The sequence below is a fragment of the Canis lupus genome, chromosome 31, assembly GCF_048164855.1.
Source record: "Canis lupus baileyi chromosome 31, mCanLup2.hap1, whole genome shotgun sequence".
NCBI classification, from domain to species: domain Eukaryota; kingdom Metazoa; phylum Chordata; class Mammalia; order Carnivora; family Canidae; genus Canis; species Canis lupus.
In genome coordinates, this window is record NC_132868.1 from 24,539,880 (window position 1) to 24,556,056 (window position 16,177).

The window sequence follows — 16,177 nt, forward strand, 5'->3', positions numbered from 1 at the left end:
TAAAACTGGGCAAAAAAGTTGTTTGATTACCCACCCATCCCTGATTTGGTAATTTACATATAGTGGGGATCAATAAATGTTGGTTCATGAGCACATGCAAACTGTTCTTTCATAGTCACTTTAGATTTTATTCCTCTTGATAAATACAAAATTGGCAAGCTTTTATAATGAAAACACTGATTTTTGAGCTAGAAACGTTGGGACTGGGGGAGACTACAAAGATTGTCTTCTAGGACCCAAGAGATATATTGTTCACATAAACTGTGACACTCATGTTGCCATAAATGCCATTTGGAAACTTTATGACTTCCATTAGTTTTCTGTATTGATCCAGACCTGCATTTTCCATTTGTTTGATTTATCCTATTTTCTGTTTTGTTTGTGAAGACACCTGTAACACTTATAGCATGGCAGAGCAGTTGAGAATTTTTTTTAAAGATAAATGTTTGTATGTGAATTTCCTTTGCATTAATTTATATTTGAATTTTAGTCCTAACATATAATCTAGTATGTTCAATTCAATTTCATCTAAATTTTTAATCTCCCTCTTTCTCTAGTCTACCTTAATCCTTAGTAGGATTTACATGAACTCTAAAATAGGAGGAAGCCTCTTAAAAAGAGATATACTTGACTTTTGTATCAGTATTTAAAAATCAAACCATATTTTTGAGGGGCATATGTATTTTTTAAATACATCTTTTTTTTTTAGATTTTATTTATTTATTCATGAGAGACACACAGAGAGAGAGAGAGAGAGAGAGGCAGAGACACAGGCAGAGGGAGAAGCAGGCTCCATGCAGGGAGCCCGTCGTGGGACTCAATCCCAGGTCTCCAGGATCACGCCCTGGACTGAAGGCGGCGCTAAACCACTGAGCCACCTGGGCTGCCCAGTACATCTTAATTGGTAGAAGAGGACAATGGAAATTAACTTGACAGTTTTATTGCAATGACTTGTAGATTCATTGTGCTTTGTTGTAAGTAATAAGAATCCACTATTTACAGAATAATATCATTTTAAGTATTAAGACCTGCAGTTTAATTCAATACTGGAAATCTGAAATGTAGAAATTATTGAATGCCTAAGATATTGGGAGTCATTTAACTCACTTTAGATTAGGCATTTTTCATATCTATTTTTTCAATAAACAAAAAATATGTGCCACATGCTTATAACTAGTTCGATAGGAAATACACATTTATAGCCTCTTATGTACATCTCCCTTCCCATCAATGGTTAAAGGAATACTGGTGTTTTTAATTTTCTACTCTTTCCTCTCCTTCTCCTCCTCAAGGCATGTTTTCTGTTACTTAACAAATTACCAAAACTAATATAAGAAAATCTGAATAACCATGTATATCTTAAATAAATTGAGTTTATAATCATAAAATTTCTCATAGAGTTCCAGGCCCAGATAGCTTTGTTGGTGAATTCTATCAAACATTATAAATTCCAAGAATACACAAATGTTTTTAGAAAGTAGAGAAATAGAGTGCATTCTCCAGCTCTCTTTATGAGCCAGTATAACTCTGGTACCAAAATTTACTTGAAAATGGTATTACATACAAGACACCAGTTCAAAAATTTGGGTTTGTTGTTGGTAAAGCCATTTGACATACATCTCTTAGGTCTTTTTCATAGAGACACATACAAATTTATTTTAATTAAAGCAGACCTGTTTTGTATATATTGCTTTATAATGTTTTCAATTAAATGCTATATTATGAACACTGCCCCATGTTATTAAATATCCATGTTATCATATTTTTTAAAAAATTCTTAAAGCAATACCTGTCTATGTAATCAGTCTCAATTGGCTTTATTGAAGTACTGCTTCTGAGTATTTCACAAGTTCTTTCTTTTTTTTTTATTTTAAAGATTTTATTTATTTATTCATGACAGAGAGAGAGAGAGAGAGAGAGGCAGAGACATAAGCAGAGGGAGGTGTACGCTCCATGCAGGGAGCCTGACATGGGACTCAATCCTGGGTCTCCAGGATCCGGCCCTGGGCTGAAGGTGGTGCTAAACCACTGAGCCACCTGGGCTGCCCTCACAAGCTCTTTCTACTGTGCATTAAAACACAGGCTATGGAGTGCCTGGGTGGCTCAATTGATTGTCAGCTCTTGATTTTGTCTCCCCCCCTCCCCCCCGGCTCTTGATTTTGGCTCAGGTGATCTCAGGGTCGTGAGATAGAACTCTATGTTGGGCTCTATGCTCAGCAGAGTGTCTGCTTGAGATTCTCTCTCTCTCTCTCTTTCTTTGCCCCTCTCCCCCTAAAAAAAAAAAAAAAAAAAAGTCACATAGATTATATGAAAATTTCCTTTATGGTTCAGCATAATATTCTTTTAGAAGTTATTTTGATATACTTTAAGTAAATTTCCCTATGTCCTTTTTAACAGAGTGTTAGCTTTAAAATAGTTTTAATAAGGGGTGTCTACGTGGCTCAGTCATTTAAGCCTCAGACTCTTGATTTTAGCTCAGCTCATGATCTCAGGTTCCTGGGATCATTCCCCATGTCCGGCTCCAGACTCAGAAGGGAGTCTGCTTCCCCACCCCCACCCTTCTCCCCATTCACACACTGTCTCTCTCTCTCTGTAAAATAAATAAGTAAATAATTAAAATAAAATAGTTTTAATAAGTTTTAACAAAAGGAGCTTTTATAATGCAAAAATGTATGACAAATATTTCAATATAGTAATAAGTAGATCAAAGCTCCTGGAAAAAAGTGAATAATGAACTAAATACTTCATGTTATAAAAGTTATACAAAACACCAATATTTGAAACTTACCAGATGTTGGTCTTTTACACCTTTTTTAAGCATAAGGTGTAAAATTTGAGGAAAGCATTCTCTGTCTCCCTGTCTCTGTCCCTTTTTTTTTTTTTTTCTGTCCCTCTTTCTAAGAAGAAATTTGTGTGGCTAAATAACTCATTTAAAATTGTGGTATGTCAAAGATCTTACAGGTCTCATGTGTGTTATCGACCTATGCAAACTTATGAGGTGTGGAAGGGAGAGGCATCATCAGATGTTTATTAGATGTAATTGTTAACAGAAGTCAAAATAGAACAATTTTTTATGCTTAAGTAAAATAAGGGAGATGTCATTGACCATGTTTGGAAACTGAAAAATAAATTTCCTCTCCTTTTTGAGGAGAGGAAATGAAATTTTGGTTCAGATATGCTTAGTGTTAAGTAACTAACAGGCTCCAAATAAAGATATTCAAGAAGTTTAGGCGTGAGCATTAGATTGGGGGTCAGCTGAGAAGAGCATTTGAAAAATCTTATTATTTAAGAAAAAAATTTAATAAAAAATTTCCTCAGAAAAATAAATACTTGTTTATTCTGTTTCTGCCTTCATATTTTTTATTTATTTTTATTTTTTGTATGTTTTTTTTTAATTTATTTATGATAGTCACACAGAGAGAGAGAGAGAGAGAGAGAGGCAGAGACACAGGCAGAGGGAGAAGCAGGCTCCATGCACCGGGAGCCCGACGTGGGATTCGATCCAGGGTCTCCTGGATCGCGCCCTGGGCCAAAGGCAGGTGCCAAACCGCTGCGTCACCCAGGGATCCCTTTTTGTATGTTTTTATTGGAGTTCAATTTGCCAACATAAAGCATAACACCCAGTGCTCATCCCATCAAGTGTCCTCCTCAGTGTCTGTCACCCAGTCACCCCAACCCCCGCCCACCTCCCTTTCCACCACCCTTTGTTCCTTTCCCAGAGTTAGGTGTCTGTCATGCTCTGTCACCCTCACTGATATTCCCCACTCATATTCTCTCCTTTCCCCTTTATTCCTTTTCAGTATTTTTCATATTCTACAAATGAATGAGACCATATAATGTTTGTCCTACTCCGATTGACTCATTTCACTCAGCATAATACCCTCCAGGTCCATCCACTTCGAATCAAATGGTGGGTATTCATCATTTCTAATGGCTGAGTAATATTCCATTGTATACATAGACCACAGCTTCTTTATCCATTCATCTTTCGATGGACACCGAGGCTCCTTCCACAGTTTGGCTATTGTGGACATTGCTGCTAGAAACATCCGGGTGCAGGTGTCCCGGCGTTTCATTGCATCTGTATCTTTGGGGTAAATCCCCAGCAGTGCAATTGCTGGGTCGTAGGGCAGGTCTATTTTTAACTCTTTGAGGAACCTCCACACAGTCTTCCAGAGTGGCTGCACCAGTTCACATTCCCACCAACAGTGCAGGAGGGTTCCCCTTTTTCCACATCCTCTCCAACATTTGTTGTTTCTTGCCTCGTTAATTTTCCCCATTCTCATTGGTGTGAGGTGGGATCTCATTGTGGTTTTGATTTGTATTTCCCTGATGGCAAGTGATGCGGAGCATTTTCTCATGTGCTTGTTGTCCATGTGTATGAACAGAAGTTTCACCAAATAAGACATGCCTTCATATTTTTAAAAGGCAAAATATTTACTCTTTCTAACAGGCTTCTTGAATGTCCATCATCAAGCCTTCTAAGGGCAATTGCTTCTTGAGGATGTGTTTGGTCACCCAACTTTTAAGCAAGATTTTAAAGAATTTTGACAACTCTGTATCAAACCACCAGCTTATATGTGAGTGTATAATACCTATATGCAAATAAAAGAACATATCCTAAAGATATCCTACTTTTTCAAACATATTTCCATTTCTGCCATAATCCAGGGAGATCGTAAAATAGCTACCTTGATGTACTTCCTGAAATAAGGACTGTTTAGCATCAAGAATGGAACCTGAGTGTAAAGACTTCCAAATCAAATTCAGTGTAGGCTCCTAGTATCCTTTTATTCTTAATATTGGTATAAAGTGCTGATCAGGGAAATTGACATTAGATTTCCTAATTTGAATTCTCTTTTTCTCATGAATTCCATAAAGCATTTTGCCTTTCTTTATTGTTGACCATACATGAATATTTTATATTCATGAAAATTTAATAAAAGTTAACTTTAAAAATGTACCACAAAAGAGAAACAGCTGTAAATGCCAAGGTTTGCACTGACTAATGCAATGGTAGTCTGTAATCACAGACTCCAATCTGCCCCCAAACAAATTACACTGTGACAAAAACTGTCTGCAAAAGAAACGTTAAAATGAATAGAGTATTGGAATCAGCTTCAGTGGCGTGATCCAACCAAATTGTCACTAAAGATTAAAATGGGATCTGACAACAAGGCCAGATAGGACGCCTGGGTTCAGAGTGCAGAGGTTTATTGCAAATGCTGAGCTGGAATCCTGGCCTGGGAAGGGGGGGGTGACATCCAGAAGGAAGCCACCCTGGCATTGGAAAGCAGGCTCTGGCCCATAAGGGTTTGCGATGTTGAAATCCGTTCGTGATGTTGAAACCTCAGAAACCTCGGAGGTTCAAATTGGGTAAGTCAGTATTTCAGAGTGGCAGGGTGGGGTGACCAGCAGGGTTCTGCTGAGTAGCGAACTCCACATACTGGAGCAAGGCTTGCGGGGCTCCGTTTCCAGCCCTGGCTCTCACCCTCCCGAGAAGTCCGTGTTGGCCACTTAACATTCTCTGCCCCAGTTTTCTTCTAAGTATAATCAGATGAATACATTTACCACATACTGAATTTAGTAGGATGTTACCAGTTAGTGTTTTAAAATAGAAGAGAATAAAATAGAGCAGAACAGAAATTATAGAGCTGTAAAGGATTTTACAGATCCACTAATCCAATCCTTTCAACACCCTGGCTTAGAAGAGACATACCCCAAATCTTGTCATCTTGTCAGTGCTTTGAAAACTTTTCTTTTTCAACGTGGAATTAAAAACTGGGATATGTCCTTTGAATGCTGTAGCGCATCTGGGGCTAGACTGATAACTATTGCTTTGTGAAGAGTGAAAAGCTACGTTGTAGACATTTAGCAACAAAAACAGTAATGATACCTGCCTTAATGAAAAAATACTATAAAGCCATACAAGCTCGTTTCTATAAAACTTGAGTAGATGTGCATATGCCCCCAAGAGAGAAATCGAAGATCCATATCAGATAAGCACAGCTTTTAGCTCTATGGTGAGATTTTATGTCATTTCCATTTTCTTCTTTTGGTTTATCAATGATTTGTAACATTCTTAACATGTATTCTGTTTGTAGTAAAACAAACAAACAAACAAAAAACAGAAAAAAAACTATATTCTATGGCCTAAACCTCAAAATATTCCAAAATCTGAAAAATTATATTTTGAACCTTGCATGGGTTTCTTTTGGTCCCCTATATTCTGATGGATCTCAAACCTGTACTGCCAACTCAAACCTCACTTTTCAGCTCCAGACTCATTTCACCAAATTTCCTACCTGAAGTTGAATCCCACTGCTCTCCAGCTGTGGAGTCTCCTCTGAGATATTAGCTCTCAACCAGTCACTCCGTCACTTTCGGAGGCATGAATGGATACTTGATACCAAGGCCTCGGGCCCTCTGTCCATAACAAGGAAAATGAATAGCTATTTTCCAAAGTGCAAACCTTCTCTGGTTAGCACCTAAGCTTTTCTACCTCTCAGACTAATAATAACAAAATCTCAGATTCTGACCACAATCATCTCCTATAAATTCCAGCTTATTGGCTCATTCACCTTCAGAACAGCTGAATTTCAACCTCAATTGCAATCGTTGATTGATTTAAATCCACTGCTTGCTTCCATCTATCAGCTCTGTACACTCCTCCCATCAAGTCAGAGTCTAGTCATTATTGCCACCACTCTCTTCCTGAAACTCCCTGCCCATTCCTCTTTCATTCCACCTCTCCAACAAACCACCTTCCTCTGATCAATGATATTTGCCTTTTCAACATTTTTGTGTCTATACCCTAAAGTACAATACACTACTGGAGGAAAAAAAAATTCACAGCTGGACTGATTGATTTCCTTATAAATTCACTATCATTAGTCTTAACCCTACAAGAGAGTGACTTCACCCTGGGCAGTCTGATTCTCCCCTGACATTCCACCAAAACTGCTTCACTGTTATTTTCAATGTCCTTTATTTTACCAAATCCAGGAGGAACATTTCATTCCTTAGCGTATTAAGACCATTCAGTCATCTTCAAACTGGTCAGTGGCTTTCTTCTCCTTAAAATATTTTGTTCCTTTAACTTCTATAACTTACAAACTTCTAGTTCTCTTTTTCCTGGCTGCTTATTGTAGTCTTATATGAAGGCTCCTCTTCCTTTACTGAACTATAAAATTTCTTTATGGATCTGTCCTAGCCTTCCTGTCTTCTGTTCTCCACCACCTTCCGTCTAGGACTATATCACCAATTCCACTCCTCTGGTTTCAATGACCACTGTGGATTTTAGTGAATACCAAGTCTATACTGCTAACTCACACTCTTTTTTTTTTTAAGGATCCAGGCCATATATTCAGCTGTCTGTTTTACAGCTACATTTAGATGCTTCATAGGCACGTTGAATTCAACAAACATTCAGAGCTATCTTTTATTTTCTTCCTCCTCCTCCAGTAGCATTTTTTTTTCATTCAGGGTTGCTCAGGGCTGCCTAGTTAGTGACCCTACTTTCTACCAGCTGTTCAAGGCCAAACTCAGTTGTCATCTTTGACTCCACTCATTTTCTTTCCTCCCAAACCAGCTTCACCAGGAAATTTTCTCTTCAAGATAGTTCTCAAGCCATGCATGTCTCAATTCTCAGTGCCGGCACCTCAAATGAGGTCACTGTTATTGTTTACCTACAATGGACTCTGATATGACCTTCATCTACTCTTCCTTTCCTCCAACACATGCTCCACATTGCTATCAACATGGTCTTTTTTCTTTTTTTTAACACGGTCTTTTAAAGATGAATACTTGGTCATTCTGTCTCCTATCAAAAATCTTCATATAGCTTTCCATCACCTGTGGGATGAAGGCCAAATCCTTAACAATATCTGCAAGACCTTGCCTGTTCTGCTTCCTACTTTATCCCTTCTCATTCAATGACAGTGACTGCTAGGAAACTAGAACTGTGACACAGGACAAGAATCATCCCCACTTGACAGCCAAGGGGATGATTCTCTGAGAATTTAAATTATTTTCTTGTTGTCAAATACTTAGTAGAGCCAAGATTCTGGCCTTATCAAGTTGGTTCCTATCTTCCTTTTCAGAGTATAACCTTATAGCCACAGCTCCAAATTCATTTAAAATAATACTAAGTCACAAAAAGAGGATAGTATTGAAATCAAACATTTCACATTAAAAAATTCTTCCAGAAATAAGACTAAAATTCACTAAAATATTTTTTGGGTACTAATAGATGGAATATTAATAGCCAATATGTATTGAGCACTTACTCAACATGATCATACTCATTATGTATTCCCCTAAGAAATTAACGAAGCCTGTAATATTTCTTCTTAAAGAATTTATTTGTTTATTTTAAAGATTTCATTTTTATTTGAAAGAGAGGAGAGAGCACAAAGGGAGAATGAGAGGGAGAAGCAGACACCTTGTCAAGCAGAGCGCTTAACATGGAACTCGATCCCAGCACCCCGAGATCATGACCTTAGCCGAAGGCAGATGGTTAACTGAGCCATCTGGGTGCTCGAAGCCTGTATTTTTTTTTCCTCCACTTGACAACTGTCTAACCAGAGGGATGGTAAGAAAAGTATTTGTCCAAAGTTATATATGAAGTAGAGAAGCCAAGTTTTGAAACTGGGCTATCTACCTCCAGATTTTTATCTTTCCTAAAGTTCTTTTAATGTATTTTTAAAGATAGTGGAAGATGGGCAGTAGGATTCATAGGGTGGAATAAGATCCAAGCTCTTCACTCACTCTTCTAGATTTGTCTCCACCATATTGCCTCCTACCACCACTCTATACTACAGACTTTGCTCACAAGATGTCACAAGCTCCTCCTGCATTTTCCAGTCCATGTGCACATGATCGCATTCTGCATACATGTTACTACATTTTCCTTCCTTATAACCTTAATTACTCCCTAGGGAGAGGTAGCACATTCTGAAGTAGTACTAGATTAATGTATGTTGAATTGGCTTGGTCTTCCAAAGATAAGAAATGCATATTTCCTTAAACTCACATGTTAGAGCTGAAAATCCACATCAACAGTTCAACTTTTGCCATGAAAGTGAATCAAAAGAATGATCTATATCATTATAAGTTGAAAGAAAGCTAACAAAGATATTGTTAAACACTTGAATGTTAGAGCGCAATGTATAGTATATAGAATATTCAGAACAAAACAAATGAAGCTGATGATCATAGTTAATACATTTGCATGCAAACTGATTTCTAATATGCACATTCAAGATGAACTCCATGTCTTATATTCACACATCATGCTACCTTTAGAACGTATATAAGATTTTCTTATATTTTCCTATATTTCAAGATTCTTTAAGCAATTAGTGTTCCTATCTTACATCCTATGAACATACCACAATTTAATTTTTTGTTATTTTTTCTATTTGAGATTTTTAGAATCTCAAGACGCTTATATTTGAATATTTAATATATAACCCTATATTTGGTATCTAGTTTAACCAAACAACTCTGATTTCTGGGTTCTTTCTTCTATAAGAGACTCCTTTATTATAGTGACCAGACAATCACAGCCTTACAAATCCCATGCAGGCTGAGAACATGTCTTATGAATAAGCAGGGTGTGGTTGGTAGAGCCCCAGGCAAGGAATAGAGAGACTTGCCTTGTATGTACAATCAATCACTCAACATCTTAGGGCAAATATTTGTTCAATTATAAGTTGAGGGATTTTTACTATATAACTTCAGAGGTTTGTCCTTCCCCTCTTAAATTTTGATTCTAGGCCATGCAGGGAAAATTGTACAAAGGTACTTTCTTAAGCTTTTGTTTCCACCATTGTTTGACAGGGAATCTAGGAAACTCAGTAATACTAAAATTCCAGTCTGAAAAGCCAGAATGGTAATAACATTTTGATACTGGTCATTTTTGATGTGTAATTGTAGCTTGTGTTTCAGTGCATCAGCAGTTTATCCAGAAATCTGAAAGCACATGCACATGGCAGGAACCCATGGTACTAATAAGGACATGCATTCAAGCTATAAAGTACGCAAGGAAAGGGTTTTCTTCTTTTAAGAAATGTGGAAAATCAGAAAAGGTGCTCTGAATTCTTTTATGGAAGCTCCTAGGTGGAAAATGGTTCTGGTCAAATGCCTTAGAAAGGAAAATAAATCTTCCTTTCCCTCAGAGCTACCATATGACAGCCTAGTTCTAGGGATGACTTCAGCCCAGAGTCCAGTCTTTGTGGCCCAAGAAAGGGTCCTTTGCTCAAAGCTGCAAGAAGAAGGAAAATAAAAAACCCAAAGTTAAGCATGACCATCCAGCTGGCACATGTGCCCGGGCCACAATTGGCTTTGGCAAGTCCTCATCCTCGAGGTCTCCAATGGCTCTGAGGCACTCACCACAAGAAAATCATGGGTTTTAAAATACAAGAATTAAAGAACACATTGATGTAATTTTGGTGCAGGAGCATTTAGAGAAATGTGTGTTTGTCTTTGAAGGTTGGCTAACCTTGGGAATGCTTCAGACCTGCAATGGGACTGTTTGCCTGGGAGTTGATTCTACCGTCCCTGAAAAGATTTACAATATTAACCATCCCCAAAGTGCAGCCTCCAGCCTTGGGTCCAGAAGGAACAGTCTGTGCTCAAACTTCTTTTTTAAATCAGAAATATCTTTATGCATCTTAACTAATCACCTAGACTCTTGGAGTAACTAGAAAAATGAAACCAGTTCTTGAACTTACTTGGAAGAATTTCTCTCAAGTGATTATAATCTATTTGACTCCTTTGTGAGGGAATTTTAAGAATGCCAATCTTGTAAAACAGTCGTTTATTTTCTGAGCCAAATGGATTTATTTGGGAATAGAAGAGAAATTGCAATTTGGGACATCCAAGCTATGGCAAATCATAGGCAGGTCTGGAGATCAAAGGAGGGGAACATTACTTTATGGAGAAAAGGGTGGAGTTGGGAGCAGCTAATTTGAACAAAAGCCCATTGGAGGAAAGCAAAGGTTCAGGGTAGTGCCAATTTCTCATTGGCTGGGTTGTGATATTACTGACTGACCTATTGCTGGGCAAGGAGAAATTCTTCCTTTCTCCTGCTGGAATACTACAATAGGCTTCTTTCCATTGGGAATGCAAGGTATGTCTCTTCCTGTTTGCGGCTGCAACTGTTGAAAAGTTGTAGGGCATGAGAACTCCCCCTACAGGCCTCCTAACTCTTTTATTTTGTTTTTATTTTATTTTATTATTTTATTTTATTTTATTTTATTTTATTTTATTTTATTATTTTATTTTTTATTATTTCATTTTTCTTCCTGACTCCATTTTAAATGAGACTTCCTTTATTCACTTTGACAAGTTCTTCCAGATAAAGAGTCAAATACTTCTCTCTTGAATCCCACTAATCCATTATTTTTCATCCCCTAAGGGCCACAAAGAATAATCCAGCCCCTTTGCTACACACCCTCCTGCAATATGTTTTCCAGAATAAATATTCCTGTTCTTTCACCTAATGTCATGATCCAAGTACTTCATCACCCTAATTATTCTTTCCTGCATGTGCCCAGTTTAATTTTCATCTTTTAAAAATACTTGCTAAAATTAAAAAAAAATTGTCTAGGTGGCCTTGAAATATTAGTATAAAATAAAGCAGAATCTTGATGCCTTATGAAGTAGATTTACTCATAGAACTCTGGTTCATTTCTAGATTTTAGAACTAATTCTAGATAAAGAAAGTCCATGACCATCCTCTCTCCAGTAACTATCATCTGAAATCATACCAATTAACATTTAGAAATCTAAAACATATAACCCTTCCTTGTGTTATGGAATATGTTTAAGAGATAAATTATAATTAACATTATCTAAAATATGTGGTTTGGTACTTTAAGTCCAGATTCTTCAGATTTGATTAGATGGGAATTTAGACATGAACAGCTCTCTCTGTCTGTCTGGAAAAGAGGAATGAGGAACTCAAAGGAGTACAAGGCTTGCCAGAGCACTGGACTACAACCTCAAATCATTGAGAGAACTAGGATCTTTTCCTCCATCACAAAATTCCTTCTCAGGAACCCTTTGTGTCCAGACTTCCATACATTATAATTAGATTCAAATGTTGCCTTTATTTGTTAAATGACTCACCTTACATCCCATGCAGAGATAGAACATAACCATAAAACATTGCTGTTATTAATAAACAGGACAATACCATATAAGCAAAATGTTATAAGAAATAGCCCATAAGACGTCAAAATCTTATAAGAAATAGCATATATAGAAATAACACATATAGAAAATGGCAATTCACTTCCATGTCAAGAGAATCTGCCTTTGAAAGTGTGACCTTTAGTGACCAATTCTAGGTACTGAATTATGTTTCTAGATGCTAGTTCTGTTGTTCAAAATCAGCTTACTAAGCTGTTCAAAGGGTTCATACTGCACACTAGGTGCTCTTGTTTCTGTTAACCATCCTGCATGATTAACTCAAAGCTTAATGGCTTAAAATAATAATCATTTGTTTTCTGTGGGTAGGATATTTGAGGATCCTCCTTGAGCATAGCTTGCTTCTTCCACGCGGTGATAGGTAGGTCCTTTTCTGTTGCATTCATCTAGAACATCGGCTCAGCTAGAATGCTAATTGTTAGTCATTTCTAATTTGAAAATTAGCTTATTCTTTTTAAATGTATTTCTTTGATTATTAATGAGGCTTATTTTCATGAGTTTCCAAGGCATACAATAAAATATTTTCTACCTCTTGTATATACATATATCACATTCATATGTCTATATACACACACATTCACTCGTAAAACCAGAGTTTTAGCAATAGTTACTTTGGAATCTTGTTGGTAAGTTATAAGTGATTATTACTTTTATTTTTTCCTATATATTTCCAAATTTTCTCTATGATTAAGATGATTATATAAAATTATACAATGGGGGTGCATGGGTGGCTCAGTAGGTTAAGCGGCTGGACTCTTGATTTTGGCTCAGGTCATTATCTCAGGATCCTGGGACTGAGTCCTATGTGTGACTCTGTACTCAGTGGGGAGTGTGCTTCAGGATTCTCTGTCTCCATCTGCCCCTACCCCATTTCCTCAAATAAATAGATCTTTAAAGAAAACATACGATAGAATATTGTTCTCCTTCCAATTCATTCTTTAGGATCATAATACAATGATTTGTTCTCAAACAGTTTGAAAACTTCATTAGAAAAAATTCTTAAATTTGATAGGCATGGTACAGTGTGAGTGTTGTGTGATGGAAAATAGAAATATACACTTATTTAATAACCACTGCCTCCCCACTTCAAACATATATACCCAGAATAGGGTGTAGAGCCTGCCACTTATTTTCAAATAAACATGGTTTGGACCAAGAAGTTCTTTTATTCTGTCACTATTTCAGTAGTAACATTCCTGGGTTGTAGCTGTGGTGAACTGGTTCTTTTCCTTTTCCTTCTCTTGGCTAAGTACTTTATCAACTTTCCTTCTCAGTTAAGCTCTGGTATCTGCTTCCTATAATCACTTTGGCTCCATCTTTTAGCTGCCAGCTTGCCTTGGCAACTTATACTGTTTCCACTCCTTCCCAGGGAAACACTTTGAATCCCAGCCAGGATTTAATCTTTGCAGCTTTGATCTTCAAACCTCCATATACTCCATGAGATATAGTCTTTACTAATTACCTATAAATTACATCCTCAAAAAGTATGATACTTTTTTGTATTAGAATAAATATCACATCAGATATTTATATCTATTTCTTATCACCCCTTACTAGATGGCGAGCTTTTGATGATAGTAAAGGGGCTGAACATGTTTTAATCATCTCTCTATAATTCATCATGCCCAGCTGTACTTTGCACATAGAAGTTGCTCAGCATATATTTGGCTGAAAGAATAAATGATGTGGCTATGTATCAAAAATGAGTGGTCCATCCTAGGAAAAATATGCTTCATACAAATCACAAGTTATTCTTAGTAAATTTGGGTGACTAAGAGAAGGTAATTAGTAAGGTAAGTTTCAGAGGCAGTGATGTTAGAGGGTCCATCTTGATTTATACAGGAAAATAATTTCATTTTTCTACGAGTCACTTACCCTTTCCAGAACTCAGTTTCCATATCTATAAAAAGAAAGTGATCAACAAGCTAGTCTTCATGACCTCTTATAGTTGGGGCATTTTTAAATTCCATTCTTAGATTTCATTCAGTCTTGACCTAAAAAGAACTTGAACATCTGGATCATCCCTGGAGCCAAATGAGCTTTAGAGCCAGGGGCTAGATTAAATGTAAAAGAGGTCTCAATTGTTCTTTCCTGGATCTGCACACTTGAGCCCATGTAAGAGTGAAATTGCCCTCTACAGCTGTTGAGTTCAAATTAACTTTTTTTTAAAATGATTTCTTTACATTCACTCTGCTGATAGATTTCTCTTAGAAATCTTAATGTCTCTTAGATTTAACATTTCAGTAGTAGTCTGCTATTGTAAAAAATGTTCTAAAGCATGCAAAACAAATGTGTATAAATTAAATCCATTTTCTAATGGAATGACATTGCAATTTCCAATATTAGATCATTTTATTACTGATTAATATTCAAGGGAAGTATTTTTGAGGCTAAAACTTCTTTGATAGCCAGTCTGTCTGTGAAGTAGTTACATCTGTTAAAACAAAGATGCAAATATATTAAACATCTTCCCTTAGAGTGATTCTTCAGGGAAAATCTCTTGCTATTGGGAGGCAACTCCTAAGTAATCAACTCTATAATTTGTATGTTAATATTTCTGACATCTTTAAAGTAGAAGATATCACAGCATTTGTTACAATAGCTCCAGGTGAATCTTTTTGTGGTCCTGAAATTAAAACATTTGGTTGCAGGGGTGCTGTGCTGGGTGACTCAGTTGATTAAGTGTCTGACTCTTAATTTCAGCTCAGGTTTTGATCTCAGGGTCATGAGTTTAAGTCCTGTTTCAGGCTTCATGTTGGGCTTGGAGCCTACTTTACACACACACACAATGAGAAAACTTCTGTTTGTAGAGTTCAGGCAGTGTCTACAGTATTCTTAAAATATATTACTTTTGTCAGTTATCTGTAAGTTAATTAGACTGAGTTGAAAACTGTCATTAATTGTTTTCACATCTATGGTTTTACATTAGATTATCAAAATCATTTTCATAAAATCATTGTATTTCATTATGACTAGTAGCAGCAGTCTAGGAAGAAAGAAACACATGGTTATGACACATCTTAAGAATGTATCTTACTTTGAGGATTTTTTAAAAAGTATTTTTATATTTTGCATTTTAATTCCATCAGATTTACTAATGCTATCATGAAGAAAAATATAATGTAAATTTACTAGTGACTTTGCCTCTGACCGGACTGTCTTGAACAATAGAGATACTTAACCCTATGTTGGAAATACCTATTTGAGTAAATATTGTGCATCAAACATATTTGAATATTTGATTTTTGTTGTTTTTATTGGTCTCTTGTAACTCTAACTCTGGATTTGGTCAAGAGTAGCCCCAGTTTTAGCCTTATACTGTAGATCAGTACCACTTCTTGACCGAATCCAGGACAAGATAAAGAGCGTGTATCAGAATGTAAGCTATCATTGACTTCTTCAGCAAGTCATCCTAAGGAAAACTGTCAGCTAAAATAGAATGCTTCATGATCTAGTTTATTTATGCTCTGGTAAAGTTCCTTATTTCCTCATGGACCAGTTAACAAGTAACAAGTAGTTCATGGTGTCAGTTGAAGTAGCACTGCTTTAGAAGTTCTCCACTGTTGTCCTCTTCTGGCCATGTTCCTCTTACAAGGTGAGGAATCAGTAGGCTAAGAGACATGCCTAACCAGAACCACACCCCAGCTTCTAGACCATAGTTTGGTACTCAAGATCTTGGGATTCTTTGCTCAGACTGCTTGAATGAATAAGGGCCTCCTCTTGCAGTCCTTTTCCCCAAAATGAACCATATCACTAAGTGCCTTTGTTTGGATATGTGAAGAGAGCCTGAATATGTGGACTGGGGTGGCCACACTTGTGGCCCCTCTGAGTACAGGTCAGTGGAGTTAGAGATATAAAGGAGTGGTGTGCTATCTTTGAGTCAGGGCTAGTTCTTCCTTCATGCCCAATTTTCTAGCACTTAGATAATGCTAAGCTTCTATCTTGGCTTCCGGGTCAGTGT